Raw genomic sequence first — 16059 nt, 5'->3', positions numbered from 1 at the left:
GGCTATAGATGTGTTGCACACCAGAGGAAATCATCCCGGGAGAACAAGAGTGCCTGGTGTTCATTATAGCTAAGGTGTTATAGTGATGTACACAAGAATTGATTCTAACTAAGCTCCTGCCATCAGAGGTGTGTCCCCTGTGGACTGCTCGTGTGCCTCACGCACTTGCCTCCTCCCTGACTGTGCATGAAATCCAATCTCTTAGGAGGACACAGAGCATCCTCACAGATCACATGCTGACTCAGCAGATGTCCTCAGCAGGTACTCAGGTTAAGTCCTTGTGCAAAGAAGAGAAAAAATTTTATTTTATTTTTATAATACCTTTTTCATTCTAAGGGTATGGGAGGTGAGGGAGGGTCTCTGTAGCTGAAAAGACACTTGTTTTCTGAGCTGGGAGTTGATGATTGTACTCAATTTTGAAGATAGAGGCAATTTCAGGGCATAAAAGAAGAAAACCAATTGACTTGGGGGATAGTGGGAGGAGGGTGTTCCTGGGACAAAGAACTACCAGCAAGTAAGCCTGGCGAGGCTGTGTGCACAGGATACATGAGTGTTCTACCACTGAGGCCGCGTGTACTTTCTCCTCACACAGTGCTGGCTGATCCTCCCTTAGAGCTTTCAAGTGGTTACTCAGTATTTCGCTAGGGAAATTCTATCCATGTCATGCAAACCCCTGGCCACTTTCAGAGAAACAAACCGAAAGCTTTTCTCTGTAGATGAAATAAACTACCCTAAAATAAATTACCCCTTCCCCACATAGCGTTTAATTTCATTAATTTCATTAAGAAAATGATTTCATAAAAAAATTTCCAGCAAATATCCCCAAGCTTCCAGGGCATTTCTGGATTTTGCCGGATTTAGGAATCATTATTTCAGCCTGCTTCATCTGGAATCCATAAATTCACTTCTAAGAAAAAAAGCGGCAGTTATCTTCACGCACAATTATTCCTGCTGCCTCTGACTGGTTCATTCTCCACTTTATGACTGTCTTGACCTGTTCAACGTTTGCGATCAATGTTCATACTTTCCTCTCTGGTCCGCTGTTGGCATCCATTGAGAGGTGCTTGGACAAGACTCCATGTTTCCACGGGACTACAGGTCAGAGCTACCATGACTTGTAAAGAGACTTTGTCTGGGTTGCCATCTGCATAAATTTCTCTGCACAGGCAGAATATCTAGATGTTGCTTCCTCCACTATCTATTTAACTAAGAGCCTCAGAGGGGCTCTTTCTGTCCAATCCCCACTTCAACTAGCAGAACATGAAGTTTTCTCAAACCATCGGCATGTAAGCTGTTAAATATTACTGTTAAAAGGAAGGTGATTATTTTGGCCTTCCCACGTAAGATAAAACTAATCATTTAATACCAAACTTCGTCAAGTATTCAGCATAGCTCAGCACTGAGACTGTCTTTTCAGCGTAGTTCAGCTTTAAGTACCCACCAATGAACTGCTATAGAGGAAGAACTCTACTACACCCTGGCCTTGGCAGGAGCCACCACGGGGGTAATCACGCCCTACTTCATAGACTCAGCCTTCCATTATGCCTGGTTAACTGCTGTTCAGCTTGTCCCTCAGCCGCTGAGGGGACGTAGCCTTAAATTAGCTCCAATATTCAGCCAGGCAGCAATTCGGTGTGGGTCTAAGAAAAGTTACATTGTCTGTACAGGAAATGACCCTAGCTTAGAAGCATTTTATCACAAAGTGTGTATGGATGTTTGAAAAATCCCTCCTCAACACACATCCTCCTCCTCCTTGCTTTCTTTTCTTTTAAACACCTCTTCCCTACTTCAAATTGGAAAGGGCCTTTAAGCTGGTGAATGCCCTCCACAATCTAAAGCAATTTACCATGGCAAGGTGATGTTAGTGGGCTGATAACTAGGCTGTTATTAGTACTGTGCTGATAGCAGGCTCGAGCTATGCTTTTTTGGGGACTGTTGATAACTTAGGATGTGAGCAGAGAGTGAGTGAATTTCCTTATGTTTTTTTTTATCCCAAGGGGACCATTTTCTTTTCTAGTGTTATTCATTCTGTAATTCTAACTTCTATTCCTTCCTCCCTCCCTCCCTTCCTTCCCTCCTCAAAGATATTGTAGAACTCCTACTGTGTACCAGGTACTATAATGATTTAGAGTTCGCTGGTGGGTGGAGCCTATAGAGACCAGGCAGATGGGAGAGATACATGTAATTATCAAGGATGGGAGGCTCTAAGAAGCTCTACTTGGATCCTCATTCTGTCTTAATCTTCCTGCTTCTATACTTTTACTTATTAACATGTACTTTTTTTTTTTCTCTTTTCCTTTTCTTTTTTTTTTTAGAACTTTTATTGAGATACAGTTAACATACAATAAACTGCATATATTTAGAGCGTACAATTTGGTATCCCAATCTCCCAATTCATTCCCCCCTAACCCTCCCCGCTTTCCCCTATTAACATGTACTTTTCACCAGGTGAACAATTCCGCATGTATCTTCCACCAATGACTTTCCACATGGTCAAGTTCATCTTCTCCTTGAGGTTGACTTTCCAGCTTACGCTAAGCTTTCACTCTTGAATCCTAACACTTATTTGGCCCTAATGTACTCTTGTGGCAACCTGCCTTAGTATCTTTGTTGGAATTTTTCATTTGATTTTTATGTTCTAGGGAGAAATGGAATTCTTCAAAAAATGTTTTTTCTTTCTGTGATTGAATATAGTTGTACAATATTATGTAAGTTACAGGTGTACAATATAGTGATTCACAATTTTTTAAGGTTATACTTAATTTATAGTTATTATAAAATATTGGTTATATCCTCATGTTGTACAATATATCCGTGTAGCTTATTTTATACCTAATATTTTGTACCTTGTACTTCACTACCCCTATATCCCCTGTATTGTTTCTACTCCCTTCCCTCTCCCTACTGGTAACCACTAGTTTGTTCTCTATATCTGTGGGTCTGTCTTTTTTTTGCTATATTCACTAGTTTATTTTTTAGATTCCACATATAAGTGATGTTTGTATTTGTCTTTCTCTCTCTGACCTATTTTACTTAGCATAATGCCCTCCAAGTCCACCCATGTTGCTGCAAAAGGCAAAATTTCACTCTTTTTTTATGGCTGAGTGATATTCCATTGTGGGGAGTGTGTGTGTGTTTGTCCATTCATCTGTTGATGGACACTTATGTTAATTCCATGTCTTGGCAATTGTAAATAATGCTGCCATGGACATTGGGGTGTATATATCTTTTGGAATCGGTGTTTCGGGTTTTTCAGATATATACCCAGGAGTGGAATTGCTCTTTCCTGGAATTTGAATTTGTGCCATCATTTATCGTTTCATGGTTTTGCATTTTGTTTTCCCATTTAGACTGCAAGTTCCTTCAGGCTTGTATTTTACTTCCCAAAATTGTATCATAGAAGAAGCACTGTTCTAGATTTCAGGAGTTTAAGTTCTAGTCTCAATTCTACAGCTAACTGGCTTTGTGACTACAAGCCGGAAATCTAGTGTCTTGGGTTTTGACTACTCTCATACAGAAAATATGATGTTTGGATCTGATAATTTTCACGTTCCCCTTTAAGTCTGGAGAATGTCCTATACAGCACCCAACTCAGTGCTTAAAATGGTGCCTTAAATGAAGCAGGAATTCAGTAAACAGATGAAATTTTTTTTGAAAAATTGTTTATTATTGTCAAGGGCACTCAAATGTGATTGACTTTGGGTAAGTCACCATTTTTCAAAAGGAACCCTAAACTGCTGGGAATGTACGTTATTACCAAGGCCTTTACTGACAAGAATCAATGGTTCTTCTGATTGTGAGAATAACTATGGAATCAAATCCCAAACCTGCTTTCAATGAATTGCGTGACTCTGGACAAATAATTTAATATAGCTGACCCTCAGTTGCTTCACATGTATTCATAAAATTATGAGTGATACTTGCCTGATAGAATTTTTTGTTGTGAAGTAAAGACAAATCTTAGCTGCTATCTTAAGCTGAAATAGGAGGTAGATACATGTATGATAAATTACTCGTTTTAGATTTTTTGTATTTTAACTTGAAGCTTGTGATAATTTACCCACGAGTCTTAAGAAAACAGTGACAAAGGGTTTAGAGTAAATTCTGAATTTTCCAGATGATATTATTTCAAGGTCCCAGGGATTCATTCAGACAGGAGGGCTGCCTGGACTTTCTCTGGCTGGGCTTCTCACTCTTGGCTAGCACCATGACTTTGTGAGGCAGGTTGACAAATGGAAAGGCAGGGGGCTAATCAGCCATTATTGTTCCTTAGCAAAAACTGAGTTGATGGGCAAAAATATTGGAAGTACACAGTCACACAAGGATTGAAATATCTGGGAGTGTAAGCTACTGCATTTGTGCTTCCTTCCCCTAAGAGCACAATTAATGGATTGAGATCTGGTTTCATTGCCTAGAATTCTCCTGAGATCTTTTACTTTCTACCCTCTATGGCCCCATCCCCAAGCAATCATAATCAAAAAGGCCAATTTACTCGGAATGAATATGTAACTTGTTTCAAAACTAAATATAATTGGTTATTGGATTGTGAGTCTCTTCCATTTGTGTGGCTGCAATTTTCACTGCTAAGAGTCCACTATTAAAATAACATCTGTCCATTTATATTAGAATGCAAGGTTCACGTTTAATAGTCTTAAGGGAGAATGCCTGGAACTTACTGAATTACCCAGTAGAACCATTCTGGGTACTTGGTGTCCTGGAGTCACCAAACTGCCTTCTTGGAAAACAGACAGCCATTCCCCAAATAATAGAGAAACCAGATTCTAGGGTGAGTAGTAATAAATGTTTAAAAGAATGAAACACATTATATTTAAGGGGAAAATTACCCTTAGGGGTTTTTCCCTGGAAACTTTAGAAGTAATGACAAAAGTAAAGCAGCAATCTTACAAACAAACAAGTCCACCTTTGGAGATATTTTAATCACAGCATACTGAAGAGAACATGCAGACGTTAGCTAAACTCATGACTTCTCCTCAAGCAGGCTTGTTCCTCCTGTTTGACAGCAGTAGCTAACACACAGCTCTGAAACCAGGAGTTTGTTTCATTGGAGAATGTTTGGAATTAAACGGTTGCATATTTTCTTTGTTTTTTTTTTTTTTTCTTTTTTTTATTTTTCTATTTTTATTTTTATTTTTATTTTTGGGGGTACACAAGGTTCAATCAACTGTTTTTATACACATATCCCCATATTCCCTCCCTTCCTTGACGCCCCCCCCTCGAGTCCCCCCCACCCTCCCTGCCCCAGTCCTCTAAGGCATCTTCCATCCTTGAGTTGGGCTCCCTTTGTTATACAACAACTTCCCACTGACTATTTTACAGTTGGTGGTATATATATGTCTGTGCTACTCTCTCGCTTCTTCTCAGTTTCCCCTTCACCCCCCGCCCCCTCCCATACCTCGAGTTCTCCAGTCCATTCTCTGTATCTGCTTCCTTGTTCTTGTCACTGAGTTCATCAGTACCATTTTTAGACTCCGTATATGTGAGTTAGCATACAATATTTGTCCTTCTCTTTCTGACTTACTTCACTATGTATGACAGATTGTAGTTCTATCCACCTCATTACATATAGCTCCATCTCATCCCTTTTTATAGCTGAGTAATATTCCATCGTATATATATGCCACATCTTCTGTATCCATTCATTTGTTGATGGGCATTTAGGTTGCTTCCATGTCCTGGCTATTGTAAAGAGTGCTGCAATAAACATTATGGTACAAGTTTCTTTTGGGATTATGGTTTTCTTTGGCCCAGGAGTGGGATTACTGGATCATATGGTAGTTCTATTTGTAGTTTTTTAAGGAACCTCCAAATTGTTTTCCATAGTGGCTGTACCAACTTACAGTCCCACCAACAGTGCAGGAGAGTTCCCTTTTCTCCACACCCTCTCCAACATTTGTTGTTTCCAGACTTTGTGATGATGGCCATTCTGATTGGTGTGAGGTGATACCTCATTGTGGCTTTGACTTGCATTTCTCTGATGATGAGTGATGTTGAGCATCTTTTCATGTGTTTGTTGGCCATCTGTATGTCTTCTTTGGAGAAATGTCTATTTAGGTCTTCTGCCCATTTGTGGATTGGGTTATTTGCTTTTTTGGTATGAAGCTGCATGAGCTGCTTGTATATTTTGGAGGTTAATCCTTTGTCCGTTGTTTCATAGGCAATTATTTTTTCCCATTCTGAGGGTTGCCTTTTAGTCTTGTTTATGGTTTCTTTTGCTGTGCAAAAGCTTTTAAGTTTCATTAGGTCCCATTCGTTTATTCTTGATTTTATTTCCATGATTCTAGGAGGTGGGTCAAAAAGGATGTTGCTTTGATGTATGTCAAAGAGTGTTCTGCCTATGTTTTCCTCTAGGAGTTTGATGGTGTCTGGCCTTACATGTAGGTCTTTAATCCATTTGGAGTTTATTTTTGTGTATGGTGTTAGGAAGTGTTCTAATTTCATTCTTTTACATGTTGCTGTCCAATTTTCCCAGCACCACTTATTGAAGAGGCTGTCTTTTTTCCATTGTATACTCGTGCCTCCTTTGTCAAAGATAAGGTGCCCATATGTGTTTGGGCTTACTTCTGAGTTCTCTATTCTATTCCATTGATCTTCCTTTCTATTTTTGTGCCAGTACCATACTGTCTTGATCACTATGGCCTTGTAGTACAGTTTGAAGTCAGGAAGCCTGATTCCACCAACTCCATTTTTCCTTCTCAAGATTGCTTTGGCTATTCGGGGTCTTTTGCGTTTCCATACAAATCGTAAGATTTCTTGCTCTAGTTCTGTGAAAAATGCCATTGGTAATTTGATCGGGATTGCATTGAATCTGTAAATTGCTTTGGGTAGTACAGTCATTTTCACGATGTTGATTCTTCCAATCCAGGAACATGGTATGTCCCTCCATCTGTTTGTGTCATCTTTGATTTCTTTCATCAATGTCTTAAAGTTTTCTGCATACAGATCTTTTGCCTCCTTAGGCAGGTTTATTCCTAGGTATTTGATTCTTTTTGTTGCAATGGTGAATGGGAGAGTTTCCTTAATTTCTCTTTCTGCTCTTCCGTTGTTAGTGTATAGGAATGCAAGAGATTTCTGTGCATTCATTTTGTATCCTGCTACTTTACTAAACTCATCAATGAGTGCTAGCAGTTTTCTGGTAGAGTCTTTAGGGTTTTCTATATATAATATCATGTCATCTGCAAAGAGTGACAATTTTACTTCTTCTTTTCCAATTTGGATTCCTTTAATTTCTTTTTCTTCTCTGATTGCTGTGGCTAACACTTCCAAAACTATGTTGAATAACAGTGGTGAGAGTGGACACCCTTGTCTTGTTCCTGTTCTTAGAGGGAATTCTTCCAGTTTTTCTCCATTGAGAACAATGTTGGCTTTTGGTTTGTCATATATGGCTTTTATGATGTTGAGGTAATTTCCTTCTATGACCATTTTCTGGAGAGCTTTTATCATAAATGGATGTTGAACTTTGTCAAAAGCTTTTTCTGCATCTATTGAAATGATCATATGGTTTTTATCCTTCAAGTTGTTGATATGATGTATCACGTTGATTGATTTGCGTATATTGAAGAATCCTTGCATCCCAGGGATAAACCCCACTTGATCGTGGTGTATGATTTTTTTAATGTGCTGTTGCAGTCTGTTAGCTAGTATTTTGTTGAGGATTTTTGCATCTATATTCATCAGTGATATTGGTCTGTAGTTTTCTTTCTTTGTGACATCTTTGCCTGGTTTTGGTATCAGGGTGATGGTAGCCTCGTAGAATGAGTTTGGGAGTGCTCCGCCTTCTGCAATATTTTGGAAGAGTTTGAGAAGGATAGGTGTTAACTCTTCTCGAAATGTTTGATAGAATTCGCCTGTAAATCCATCTGGTCCTGGGCTTTTGTGTGTTGGGAGATTTTTAATCACTGCCTCAATTTCTGTACTTGTGATTGGTCTGTTCATGGTTTCTATTTCTTCCTGGTTCAGTCTTGGAAGATTGTATTTGTCTAAGAATGTATCCATTTCTTCCAGGTTATCCAATTGATTGGCATATAGTTGCTTGTAGTAGTCTCTCATGATGTTTTGTATTTCTGAGGTGTCCGTTGTGACTTCTCCTTTTTCATTTCTAATTCTGTTGATTTGCATCTTCTCCCTTTTTTTCTTGATGAGTCTGGCTAATGGTTTATCAATTTTGTTAATCTTCTCAAAGAACCAGCTTTTAGTTTTATTTATTTTTCTTATGGTTTCTTTCCTTTCTTTTTCATTTATTTCTGCTCTGATCTTTATGATTTCTTTCCTTCTGCTCACTCTGGGGTTTCTTTGTTCTTCTTTCTCTAGTTGTTTGAGGTGTAAGGTTAGGTTGTTTATTCGATAATTTTCTTGTTTCTTAAGGTAGGACTGTATTGCTATAAACTTCCCTCTTAGAACTGCTTTTGCTGCGTCCCATAGGTTTTGGGTTGTTGTGTTTTCGTTGTCATTTGTTTCTAGATATTTTTTGATTTCCTCTTTGATTTCTTTAGTGATTCCTTGGTTGTTTAAGAGTGAATTGTTTAGCCTCCATGTGTTTGTCTTTTTTGCAGTTTTTTTCCTGTAATTGATATCTAGTCTCATGGCGTTGTGGTCTGAGAAGATGCTTGATATGATTTCAATTTTCTTGAATTTGCTGAGGTTTGATTTGTGACCCAAGATGTGATCTATCCTGGAAAATGTTCCGTGTGCACTTGAGAAGAAAGTGTAGTCTGTCGTTTTTGGATGGAATGTCCTATAAATATCAATTAAGTCGAGATGGTCTAATGTGTCATTTAAAGCTTGTGTGTCTTTATTTATTTTCTGTTTGGATGATCTGTCCATTGATGTAAGTGGGGTGTTCAAGTCTCCCACTATTATTGTGTTACTGTCGATGTCCCCTTTTATAGCTGTTAGCATTTGCCTTATGTATTGAGGTGCTCCTGTATTGGGGGCATAGATATTTACCATTGTGATATGTTCTTCTTGGATGGATCCCTTGATCATTATGTAGTGCCCTTCCTTGTCTCTTTTAATAGTCTTTACTTTCAAGTCTAATTTGTCTGATATGAGTATTGCTACTCCAGCTTTCTTTTGCCTTCCATTTGCATGGAATATCTTTTTCCAACCCTTCACTTTCAGTCTATATGTATCCCTTGGTCTGAAGTGGGTTTCTTGTAGGCAGCATATAGAAGGGTCTTGTTTTTGTATCCATTCAGCCAGTCTGTGTCTTTTGGTTGGAGCATTTAATCCATTTACATTTAAAGTGATTATTGACATGTGTGTTCCAATTACCATTTTCTTAATTGTTTTGAGTTTGTATTTGTAGGTGTTTTCCTTTCCTTGTGTTTCCTACTTAGAGAAGTTCCTTTAGCACTTGTTGTAAGGCTGGTTTGGTGGTGCTGAATTCTCTTAACTTTTGCTTATCTGGAAAGCTTTTGATTTCTCCCTCAAATCTGAATGAGATTCTTGCTGGGTAGAGTATTCTTGGCTGTAGGTTTCTCTCTTTCAGGACTTTCAGTATATCCTGCCATTCCCTTCTGGCCTGCAGAGTTTCTGTAGAAAGGTCAGCTGTTATCCTGATGGGTTTTCCCTTATATGTTGTTTGTTGCTTTTCTCTTGCTGCTTTTAATATTTTTTCTTTGTGTTTAATTGTCGTTAGTTTGATTAATATGTGTCTTGGTGTATTTCTCCTTCGGTTTATTCTGTATGGGACTCTCTGTGCTTCTTGGACTTGGTTAATTATTTCCTTTCCCATGTTGGGGAAGTTTTCCACTATAACCTCTTCAAATATTTTCTCAGACCCTTTCTTGTTTTCTTCTTCTTCTGGGATGCCTATAATTCGAATGTTGGTACGTTTAAGGTTATCACTGAGGTCTCTGAAGCTGTCTTCTAGTCTTTTTATTTTTTTTTCTTTTTCCTGCTCTGTGGCGTTTATTTCTCCCATTCTATCTTCCAACTCACTTATTCGTTCTTCTGCCTCAGTCATTCTGCTAGTTATAGCATCTAGAGTATTTTTAATTTCAGTTATTTTGTTATCCATTGCTGTTTGTTTTTCTGAGTTCTTATGAACTGTTTCTTGTACTTTCTCTATTTTGTTATCGAGATTTTGTATCATTTTAACTATCATTACTCTAAATTCTTTTTCAGGCATTTTTCCTATTTCCTCCTCATTTATTTGGTCTTGTGGGTTTTTTTCCTGCTCCTTTGCCTGCATGGGGTTTCTTTGTTTCCTCATGGTTGTCCAAGCTTTTGGGGTTGCTTGTCCTGGTGATAGAGGTGTTTATAGAAGACTGTCCAAGCCTCAGACTAATGTCCAAATATTGGATTAAACGAATATTCAGTCTAGGAAACACATACATGTATAAGACACACAATTACTGAATCCGTTAGTACATAAGGCTCTAGAGAGACCTGACAGAACCCCAGTGTGCTATCAGATATTCAAAGAGAAACCCAGCAGAAATTGACAACTGGAACAGAACAAATCAGAGACAAAAGCAAAAGCAAACAAACAACAAATAACACCCTACACATACAAACATCAATCCAGGGAGATTTTGTAAGCTAGGATCAAATATAGAAATGAGCTGGAGTACCACCAGAGAGAATGGAGATTCTCAGAATGTAATTAGACAACTGTACTAAGAACTAAGATAAAGACAAAAACCTAATATTAATACCAAGGCAGTGCATCATCTGGAGAATAGAGCAAGGAGTCTGAGCAGACCAATAGTGTTGCTTATAAGTATGTTAATATAAAATACACTTAAAATGGCTGGAAGAAAGGGGAACAGAAGAGCGTAATGTGGTTGGAAATATGCAAAGAAAAAGAAAGGAATAGAAGTGTATAAAAGAAAGGGATGAAAGGAAAGTATGAAAGATATTTTGTCCGTACTACCAAAAACTTAGCTAGATATAGAAGTATATAAAAAGGCAAAAAAAAAAAAAAAAAGAATAAAAAATATCCTTAAAAAATTATGTTGTAAAACTTGTAGATCCCTTAGGGCTAAGATTGTATTTAGTAAATCAAAAAAAAAAAAAAAAAAAAAAAAAAAAAAAAAGAGGGAGAAAGAAAGAAAAAAAAAAAAAATCCAGAACTGATCCCAGAATGGACCAGTTCAATAGGTATTGATACTACTATTTCTGTTTCCTTAGCGTCTCAGCTGTAAGTGTCCTTCTCCTTGCCTTGGGTTTCCTTTATTGTTCGTCTGTAAGCCTCGGTGTGTGGAGAGGGAGAGGGTACAATAGTGGCTCCTTCTCCTGGGAGTGAGTGAGCAGTGGCGCACTGTTGTTTCAGTCAGGCTTGGAGGTGCCTGTTGCAGAGGGACGCTGGTGGCTCAGGCGTACACCGAAAGTCTTAGAGTTGGGCCTCTCTCGGGGTTTTTTCTTTTTGATGCTGGTTTTTTTTTTTTTTTTCTCTCGGCAGCCTCCCTGCTGCTGGCGTTGCAAGGAGTTTTAATCTAGCCCCGCCCGAGTGCCTGAGGGTGCTTGTTATCCCTGAGCTCCTTAGGTGGCCTGCAGGGCGTCTCTCCACTGCCTGTTGCAGAGGCATCGAAAGAGAGGGAGAGGCTACGCGCGCGGCTCCTCCCCTGCGCCCAGGAGCCTGCAGCCTCCAGCCGCCATCATGGCCGGGCAGCTCTCAGGGACCGACACTCCTCTCCGCAGACCTCCTCCCTCCTGTCCTCTCGGTCCGTCACCCTACCGGCAACAATGTTTCTCACCCTGAACCAGCTCTCCGGTTCCCACGCTCCCGCTCCTGGACCCTCCGTTCAGCCGCGGATCGATGTCTGGGTCCGGGAACGCTGAGCTGCGCTGCGGACCCTCCGTATGTTTCTCACTCCCTCCCGTCTGCCACAGTTCCGCCGCTTCACCCTCTTTGAGCCCTCGTAGATGCCTCCCTACCGGCTATGTCGGGCTCCCCGCAGCCCTTTCTGGTGTCCGAGGCCGTCTGCTGGTGTTCAGCTGGTTCTCTATGGGAATGACTGCGTCCTTCCGTGCATTCCCAATGCATCTGTGGAGAGGGATGCACTCCACGTCTCTCTACTTCGCCGCCATCTTTTTCCTCCTCATGGAAGCTTTATTCATAATGTTTTGGTCCCAGGTGAGTGTAGCAGGGACAGTGGTTTCTGAGAGCACAAGAGCGGGTGGTGTTTGGAGGGAGCCCGCCTCGGGTAAGCAGCACAAGGAGGAGGAGGCTGAGAGCAGCGGCCTGGGTCAGGGGCGGCTGCATATTTTCTTAAATTGCCAGCAGGTGATCTTCAAAAGACAAGGGGACTCAACATAAAACAGCATGCAAAGCTAAACAATTCATGTAAGTCCATTCTAGGCTTCCTTCTACTTGTGCTGCTTCTTTATTGTAGCTCCTCTATGATTCTTTCCCTTTCACAGCTTCCGGTTAGCTTCACTTCTAACTTTCTTAATTCAATTCATCGACTGTCTACTGGAACAATAGCGTTTCAGATTACACAAGAAATCAACTATAAATTGGTCATTGGATCTACTTTCAAGATTCTCACTCCTCTGTTTGGGCTGTGAAGAGAAGCATTAGCCTACAACCCAGGACATAGTGATGCTTGAATAACTGGCCCATCAAGAATGTATTTCTTTGACCTCTTTTATGAGTTTTCTTTCGGGATAACTTTTATAATGCTATGAAAGGACTCTGCATATATTTGTTATTGTTCTTAATACTTCCACCAAGAGGTGAGCAGTGGAGTGAGGAGAACATGAACAGAAGTGAGGAGACATCATTTGGAACCACAGGCAGTTCCAACACAGTCCACTTGTCAGATGGCCTTTTAGTATGCCTTCTGTGTGACTGTTCGTTAAGCTTCATGCTACAATGACGGAGGTCCAGGCTCCATTCATTTAATTCTGAATGATAGCTGGAAAGGAAGCTAACTGCATTTAGTTACAGGCAGATCTTACTGGTTTGGTAGAGGGATCTAAGTCCTCAGAGGATCCCTGACCGAGCCTCAGGGCTTGTTAATTTAATTTAGCTGATTTATTTCTGTAATTTAAGAGTATAGTTTCTGTTTTGATTAATAAGAAGAAAGAATGTCTCATGGAAGCAGTTTCATGATTGCTTTTCATGTTATGTTAGAACTAAAAACTTGGGCCAACAATCTCTGGTCCAGTTAGTAACCTATTGCCAATCTACTATCTACAAATTAATTGCTTCTTGCTCTTCTGACTAAACTCATCTGTTATCAATGAAGTAATCTTGTGAAACTATTTATTTTTGTCCATCTCCTGGGATAACGAACTTGATATGCTTGTTAATCACGGAGAATTTTTCTCTGCTATTCTTAAATTTGACTTTTTTCAACATTGAAGGTAAACTATGTTCTTGCTAGCCAAACACTTTATGCTTTTAGACTCTTTGCTGTATTCTTTTATAGGGTTTTTGTCTTTCCAAACTGAAGAATATTATTTCTTAGTCTGTTCTCGTAGACTTCTTGTCCAATTTAAGAGCTCTTCCTTGTTGTCTCTATGCCAGTTCTCAGTTTTCTTGAGCTATAATGACCAGATGATACTCATGACTCCAGATGTGGGTAAACCGTGTTTCCACAGATGAGACAAAGTTTTCTGCTCCGTTTCCTATAGTCTTCCTAATGATGCTCAGGGTTCTGTAGCCTTTTCATCCACAAGAGCACGTTGTGCTCATTTCTTAGTCTACAGTATAACTCTTTTCTTTTTTTTTTCAGTATGACTCTTTTCTGAGTCATAATTGTTCAGATTATTTTGAGAGTAAGTTACGCTTCTATCCTTTGTTTATCTAACTTCTGTTGCTACTGAAACATTTGGTAATTACCAGGATCTTTGAAATACTATAGAGAAACCTCAACCTATTGATCCCAGATTTATTTTCTCCTGTACAATGCTCTTATTTTAATCGAATCATTTTTTCCATTACTAACATTTGGCCTTCTAACAGAGTGAGGTTTCACAGTGGGAAATGCTTTATAGATGGCCTAGAAGTCAAAACTTTTTAAAAGTTAGTGTATTAAATGCACTTTTACCTCATTAATGTTTTATTTTCTGTAACATAATATTTACAATGTTTCCATTAAACCTATAAATAAATAAACATTATATGTTTAATGTCCCAATGAAGAGGACATAAATGAGAGGCAGAAGACATGGGCTCTAGTTCAGATAAAGTCTAATCAGGGCAATATTAAGTTCTTTCTATCTGAGCCTCAGCATTAGCATTCACAAGTCAAAGAAGGTAGCTCTTTATTGATACCGTAAAATTAATAGCATGATGACTGTGGGGTATCTGTGAGAAGAAAGAATTATTTAGATTTAATTGATGACAATATCAATGGAATGGGTGAAAGGAATTTTACGTACTGGTTAAGGCAGTGTCACATACTAGCTAAGAAAAGGGCTCCCTGGACTCAGACTTAAGTTAGACTCTGACTTCACTACATATTGGCTCAGTGACCTTGGGTATGTTGAACTTTAAAAAAATATATATTTATTTTATTTTATTTTATTATTTTACTATTTTTGGCTGTGTTGGGTTTTCATTGCTGCCAGCAGGCTTTCTCCAGTTGTGGTGAGTGGGGGCTACTCTTCATTGAGGTGCACAGGCTGCTCATTGCAGTGGAGTACTTCTCTTGCAGAGCATGAGCTCTAGGCACACAGGCTTTAGTAGTTGCGGCACATGGGCTTAGTAGTTGTGGCTCATGGGCTCTAGAGCGCAGGCTCAGTAGTTGTGGTGCATGGGCTTAGTTGCTCTGCGGCATGTGGCCAAAGTTGCGTGCTTAATCCTGGCCTGGCCAATCACAGCTTTGTATCCTGCTTACCATGGTAATTGTTTCAGAGAGGGGCATATGACTGTGAAAATCAGGTGTAGAAATTGGTTTAAACTTTTGGGAGAGATTCTGTTTCGTCTTTCCTAGACTTGGAATAGTAAGGATGAAATTCTGGCATTATAGGCCTCTATATTGCTGTCATGAAGCAAGATCTTGTTTGTCAATGGAAACAATACAAAGGACTATGGAACAGATGAAGAGATCAGGTCCTGATGACGTTGAAATTTACAGCTATTAATGTCTTTATGATTAAGCCAGCATGAGTTGGGTTTTTGATTGCTTGTAATCAAGAAAGTCTTGGCGTGTATAATAACTAGTTTTATATGGACAATTAAGAAAGGTTCTGTATGGGTTGATTCTAATGTCACAGGAGGAGGTGGAATAGAGGAAATTCAGAAATAGGCAGTCTTCTAGGGCAGAGGGAATAGCAGGGCCAAGGTAAAAATGTATGAAAATGTGTTTGGACAATGTAATATCACCATGGCCAAAGCTTCTAACTCTCTGATAGTGACGCTTGGACTAGCCCGTTTTGTTATGTTTGTGGATGTCATGGTACTGTTTAAAGAAAATGGGCTTGAGACAAAGTTTAAATCCAGGATGTGTCAATAATTAAGTGGGTGACCCTAGGCAGTTACCTAGACTCATTGGAACTCACTTTTCTGTTCTTTGCTATGAATTTTAAAATACCTATGTTTTATAGATTTTTTTGAAGATTAAATTAAAATTAAGTATGGAGAGGTCCTGAAACAGCTCCTACTTGCCCCAAGGGACAGGTGTTCCATGAACATATGATTTATACTGACTTCTAATCCTTGCCACTGGAGGAATGACATCTTCTGATTAACTTAATGCTAAACAGAAACCCTTTTGTGCTTTGACATTTTTGCTGGAAAGCTTTACAGAGTATGTGGGTCCACCATCTTGTCTTACCGTTGAGTAAACACTAACAAATGTCTCTGATGAGTAAGGGTCTCTTCTGTGCCCCAGCATGACTGCTTGGAGAAGCAGATGATAATTCTTACAGTGTCGTAGATGTGGACTGTTGGGCAAAAATCTCTCATGACTCCTGTGTTCCAAAACCATAGAATATTTCCAAACTAAAGTTTCAATAGGACTTTTTTTATTATTGTGTCTTTTCTGCTTCTGATGAAAGCAAATAAAAAAGTAGAATTCTTGTAGAAGGCCTAGAACCAGTTGGGTACTATGTAATCCAGGTTTTACTATTATTATTAGTTCA

The sequence above is a fragment of the Hippopotamus amphibius genome, chromosome 12, assembly GCF_030028045.1.
Source record: "Hippopotamus amphibius kiboko isolate mHipAmp2 chromosome 12, mHipAmp2.hap2, whole genome shotgun sequence".
Taxonomy (NCBI): domain Eukaryota; kingdom Metazoa; phylum Chordata; class Mammalia; order Artiodactyla; family Hippopotamidae; genus Hippopotamus; species Hippopotamus amphibius.
The sequence above is the reverse complement of the archived record's forward strand: the minus strand, read 5'-3'. Positions refer to the sequence as shown.